This window comes from Malurus melanocephalus, unplaced genomic scaffold (genome assembly GCF_030028575.1).
Source record: "Malurus melanocephalus ecotype Western Australia unplaced genomic scaffold, MMel_1.1 scaffold_36, whole genome shotgun sequence".
NCBI lineage: Eukaryota > Metazoa > Chordata > Aves > Passeriformes > Maluridae > Malurus > Malurus melanocephalus.
The window spans coordinates 3,385,817-3,392,059 of record NW_026623268.1 but is presented as its reverse complement, the minus strand read 5'-3'; the positions used below and the strand labels follow the sequence as shown (position 1 = coordinate 3,392,059).

Genomic DNA, 6,243 nt, shown 5'->3' with positions numbered 1-6,243 from the left:
TGCCCAAACTCTGAAAGAAATACTACCCAACTACCAGCCACTAACAGTCCTTCAGTATCTATTACAGATGAGTCCATGGACTTCCATGGTTAAATCATCAGGAGAAATSTAAAAGGAAAATAAGGGGTACGTGCTTAAGAAAGGTGATTTTTCTCCACCAGGAGAACTTCCCTATTACAGTTCATTAGAATAATAAATTTTTGAAAGCAGGATAGTGACCTTCTCTCTGCCAGCTTGATCTTGCCCTTCCTTTCATTTTGTGTCATTTCAGCTTTTCAGTCTGGGCARAATCCATCCTGTCTTTGGTCTCATGCAAATCTTCCTTGCATGAGGGAGCAGTCGCTTCTTTAGAGAGAAATTTGCTGTTAAGAGTCTCTGCTCTTTGCTGCTTTCTCTCCACCTCCCYTGCAAACCAACCACTAGATATGAGCACATGCTTTCTCTCACACTCTCCTCTACCAGGACCATAATTCCCACAAACAGTAGCTACAACTCTGAACAGATTTTCTGCCTGCTTTCCCTCTCTCCTGTGACAGCTCCTCTCTTTTCCTTCACTCTCCTTGAATTCAGGTTTATATTTCTCTGAGGGTTTTTTTATTGTTTTGAGGAACGATAGAGCTAATCTCTCCCTGTAACTAGACAGGAAACAGAAGTTGAGGGCCATGTCCTCAGTGCTGGAGTGCACCACATGGATCCCGTGGTCATTTTCCACTGTTCTCCTGGTCCCCTGATAACAATCTTCTGGAGAGCACTGTCTGGCCTGACTACCCAAATTTTTTCAGCTTGGCAAAGGGAAAGGGAGACAGGACTGATTGGAACATTTGGGGAGCATCTGCCTTTGTTTTCTGTGTCCAACAGGAGTGTGTCTTCTTGTTACAATTCAGAGCATCAGGCTTTGATTAATTTTGTTTATTKCTTCATCCCAGGTTAATATGTTTTGGAAATAAATATGGAAATAAATATGTTGGCAATAAAGCTTAGATACTCCATAGTAGACCTGTAGTCTACCAAAAGTTTGCAAACCTTTAGCCATTCCACTTTCATGAAATAATTTTTTTTCTTAGGGGTCTCAGGGTAACAAATCAATCAAGTCCAAGAGATAGTGTGTTGACAGAAGGAACTAAGACAACACAATTTTTCTGTGCAGCTATCAGCTGTAATGTAAGCATTCTCAGCCCTAATAATAAGCCTMACCCCTCTTCTGTGAAGGTCAGGATCAAGAAGACGAGTTCTGTTTCAGAGTCCTGTATCATCTGGCATGACTGCTAAGAAGGATGCCATTCAAATCTGGCAGTGTTTTTGTGATARGAGCATTTGTCCATAGGAGCCACAAGCCTATTTCACGGAGACTGTTGAGCAGCCACCAGAGGATATTTAGTCTCTGCTGCCTTGGAATTATCCCAGGACTGAAAGGCTCCTCAAACATTACCAGTTTGGTCAGCTACATAGTTCTGGGATCAGGTAGTTTTAAAACTTGCAAGAGCTGTGTTGTCTGTGAATTTTTTTTCCTCTCCTGTAGGAATTGCTACCATCTCCTTGATCCCTGTTTTATATTGTTACATTGGTGTCATTTAGTGTGTTTATTACCAATTTGATTCCATTTTTTTCTTTCTCTCCTTTCTTCTCAGATCACTCACAGTCAGTTTGTGGCCTTTCTCTGAAGGAACATTTCCTTGTCTCTTGTGTAAGTATTTATAACATTTTATACTTTCCATTGATGTGAGTTGTGCATTTGCTTTAAGTTTCATCAAAGTCAACCAGGGACTTCTGTTACTTCCCATGGCCACAGGACTCAAAACTGATTTTTTTATTCTAATGCAGTCCAAGATTTTAATACAGTGCCACCTTATGGGACTCAGATTTTAGTTCAGTGGWATTGTGTGATTGATTGATTGATATGGAATTCATATGTGCATTTCTGGATGACAGTATGGAAGATTTCTCTTTCTTGGTGGGGAGATATGAGTTCTGATGGACATTATGCTCTTGTGCTCTATATCAGAATGAAATGTGCAAGGGCAAAACAAGTACAGAAAAAGGTCAACTAGCATTGCAACCTGTCCTTGCTGAASTTTGACCCTGTGGTGTGGGACCCTTCCTTACCCAGTCCTGGCTGCTCTCTGCCCATCTCTTATCTGAGYAGATGAAATATGCTGTATTCTCACTGACATCCAACATTGCTCAAGTTCAAAATCTGTTAGCAGTCTATTTGGAAGGTGTTACTCAGGGTTCTTTTCTCACCTGGTTGTGTTCATTTCAATTTGGCTGCTGCTATGTAGGTTGTTGATTCATTGACCTTTTTAACTGAAGAAAATACTATGTTTATCCAGATAATTTGTTTTCAAGACCCAGAACAGGAAGAATTAAATTTTTTCCTGGTTTATGTTTTGGTTTTTTTCCTTTTTGGGGGTAATAAGGGATAGAACCTTTTTGAGTGTTTGTTTGTTATCATTTGAGTTTTAATTTTGTCAGGTTCTGACACATGATGGTTTTGCGYATTTGGAACAAAAACTCACATTTTTCTGGGATTCCTTCATACATACTGGCAGKGAAATCTAGTGCTTTTGAAACAATGACTCTTCTTGTTGAAATATAAAGAGAAATATAGCACTACCACTTCATAATATTTACTATAGTTAAGTAAAGACAGACCAAGTTTTCCAAATGTCCACCAGCATTTTAAGCCACTGTTTTGGGATGTCCAAGCTGAAGYTATTTTGTGAATGCCAAAAATAATGAGGGCTTTTAAATTTAGGTTTAGAACRTCACATCCAAATAGACCTGGACTTTGTGCTACTTAAGATCTCCATATTGCAATTTAAATTCATGTTTCCTATCTGTTCAGAGAGAAAAGTAGATGGCTGTTAAAGTGCTGCCTGGAATTAAAAAAATAATAATAATAAAAAAAAAGGTAAGAGAAATAGCTCTTTCATATTAGGGAGAGTAATTAAATCTGCAAATCTGTAAATTTATGTTTGAGTTGTGTTTTGATTGCTGGAATTTCTTTAAAGGGATGCTAAAGTGCACATGGACATTCATATTTTTTTCAAGGTGTTTGCTGAAAGAATGAAAGAGCTTTCTTTTCCTGATACTAGACCCGAAATATGTGGCTTTAACATTTAAAGTTGACCCACTACTTTTGCGGTGTAGAAAGAAATGGCACGGTGCCTTCTCCCCTTCCCTGTGGGCAGAAAGATGAGATTTGCTGCAGTGGCTGCAAAAGGTGGTGTGACAATGCCAGCTCCCAAGGAGATGTATTTGAGCTGACCTATCATGCCTATAGTGTCCCCATATTTCTTCCCCTTCTCCTTTGCCTTTCATTATAAGGTGTCCCAAATCTGTAATTTACAGCATGCTGCTCTGGTTTTGCTCTGATATATTTGCCACAAATACGTAGGAGCCTATGCATGTCCATAGCTGCCTGTGGCAGTGTCAGCCCTGCGAGAYGAGGGGAGCAGAGGCACCCACAGAATGCAACCTTAGGCTCATGTCTAACGTGACATTTATTTGACTCAGAAAGGCAATTGATTAAAGGCCCATCGGACCTTTGCCATCATGTATTATGTATTTATCCAGCAGGGGCAGTTTATAACGGCCCCTGACAAATCCTATTACTTTAGTTGCAGAACTTCATAATATCAATAAAAAGCATTAAAGGTACTCAGGGACGGGAGGCGTTGTCACCAGTTGTGTTAACACTTCAAACAGCAGTGGCAAAACCATTTGTGTCTGTGGCAGACACCAYGTGCCTTCAACATTTGCACAAAAGCACCAGTTTGACATTGTGCTACCTCTGCAGGGAAAGGCAGTTTAGGTGGAAGGAGCAAGCTGGCTTCATGATATGTGAGCATGTGGAAACCTGGAGCTGAAATCCCTCGTGGACAGTGCTTTGCTGTGTGACCGTGCCTTAGTTGTTTTCCATCTGTTTGCCTTTGTTTSTCTATTGTAGGACTAGAATCACGTGCTTTCTTGCTTCTTTAAGTCAGGCTTATTCCACAGCCAAGAAGGTCTTCTTGGTGCTCCTCCATTCCTAAATTAGCAAGCTCCATAGGAGCCCTACTGTATTTCAGGCATGTGCATAGAATTTGTCTTGTTCTGTACTGGCTCTCTCCTTTCTCTCTGGAAAATAGGTTCTTCAGGCCACTGGTAGCCTGAGTTCTTTTTGGTWACAGAAAAAGTGTAAATGGGGCATTTTTACATTAGAAGCTGTTAATGGTACCTGTCAAGCATTTTTCTGATGTAGAGATAACTGATTTGTTCTGCCCTCTGCCTCAGTATCCAGTGCTGGGCTCYCTTTTCATATCACTACCAACAACTYGCTGATGATTCAGTCTTCATCTTCCTCCCAGATGTTACACAAACATCTGCCTAATTATATGGCATCGGGGWTTTGGAATTGGAAGGATTTCATAGATCTCTCCCCCAAACTATATTCCCACTTAAGAGGAACACAGTCTCTGCTCCACTTGAATGTCCTCAGGACTTTGAGAATCTCAGGCGTATTCTTTGTCAAAATMATTCTTTTCATGGAAGAAGTCTTCCAACCAGTCTGGAGCCTTTCAGTCATAATGGCAACAGCCTTTAGCAGAATCAACATTACTAAGGTGCTTTACAGCAGGAGAAAAGCTACACRAGTATAAATAGCTACAGCAGGACACTTCTTTTGCTTCCAGAGCACTACCTGTTCAGATGGAACCCATACAAGACTGAAAAATTACCTGCTGTTAGCATTGGCAAGTGCAAATCAGAAGTGCACCAAAGTCATCGAGGTACAAGGAAGTTGTAGGATTTAAGTTAACCTAATTGCAGGGATCTGATCTGTCCATTTTTTAAAATAGGTTTCTGATGTAACCAGGTTGCACTGAGCTGCAGCATCATTCCTATCAGATTGAGTGCTGATTCTAATTCATGTTGTTTGAGTTCCTGGTAGAAAAGGAAAAGGAAAAGGAAAAGGAAAAGGAAAAGGAAAAGGAAAAGGAAAAGGAAAAGGAAAAGAAAGGAAAGAAAAGAAAAGAGAAAAGAAAAGAAAAGAAAAGAAAAGAAAAGAAAAGAAAAGAAAAGAAAAGAAAAGAAAAGAAAAGAAAAGAAAAGAAAAGAAAAGAAAAGAAAAGAAAAGAAAAGAAAAGAAAAGAAAAGAAAAGAAAAGAAAAGAAAAGAAAAAAAAAGAAAAATAGAAAAGAAGGAAAAAAGTTCAAAAAGTGCCATTTATTCCCCAGCTTCACAAAGACGTATTTGGTCAAGTAATGATGACCTAAGGGAAGCTGGGAGGCATCTTACTGATCTCATCATAGTTATGAGAACCATCCATCATATGGTCAGTGATTTGTATGTCAAAAGACACCCAGCAGTATTCCAGCCTGTCAGTAACCAGTTTCTGAGAATACTAATTCACTTTATCAGATGTGATGATGCTCAAATARTCTTTGATATCTATGTATATGTCCCTGCTTTGGTATTTGTTCACCAAACTGTTATCTGTTACCACTCYRAGCCATTATMATGAAATARCAAMTAATTAGCACCCTCTGAATCCCTTYCTCTGGTTCTGTGCTTAGTGCTGTTTTGCAGATGGGGAACAACAGCAGTGATTGCTACATCAGGAACAGGGAGGCTTCTTTTCTCAGGTTTCTTAAGAAGCTCTCCCTTACTTGAGAAGAGGATAATAACCTCCAGGTCAAGCTTATTCATGAATCAGAAATGAACATTTGCAAAATGCCAAAAATGTCTACATGTACTAAGCCTTATGTTTACAACAGCTTTCAAGAGTTAGCATTTTTCAAGAATTATCATAATTAATGTAATAAATAGACATGCAAATTATCCAGAAGAATCAGTTGATCTGCTTCTGAAAATAAGGAGGTTTAGGAAGGGAGTAGTCACCTAAACAGCAATCTGAGACCAGAAAGGAATTTTATTTTCCCAGTATTTATGTGTCTCCTGAAGGAAGACTGTGTCTCCTGAATGTTCAAAAAAAAAACCAAAAAAACAAAAAACCAGCATGGGCAGAGGCAAATGAGAGAAATGGTGAAATAGCCTCAAAATGGCAGCAGAGTAGAAATTCTACTCTGATGTGTTTCCAGAAATCAAACCATATAACTGAGAGTACACCTTGGGATGTATTTTCTCAAGCAAGTGCCACAATTTTAAGCTTTATTCTTCATCTGAAGATGTAGCCATCAAGATGTGCAAAACGGGGGGGGAAAAAAAAAAAAAAAAAGCCTTCATTATTTAAAAAAAATCTGA

At 39.2% G+C, this 6,243-nt stretch overlaps 1 long non-coding RNA gene across 1 annotated transcript in view; it reads left to right on the top strand.

Moving 5' to 3' along the window:
- Positions 1-2,885, top strand: part of LOC130572497 (uncharacterized) — a 198,872-nt gene extending 195,987 nt beyond the window's left edge. The window contains exon 4 of the long non-coding RNA XR_008965222.1: positions 1,629-2,885. This is a non-coding gene — a long non-coding RNA (uncharacterized LOC130572497). The remainder of the gene's footprint in view (positions 1-1,628) is intronic.
- The last annotated feature ends 3,358 nt before the right edge of the window (positions 2,886-6,243 follow it).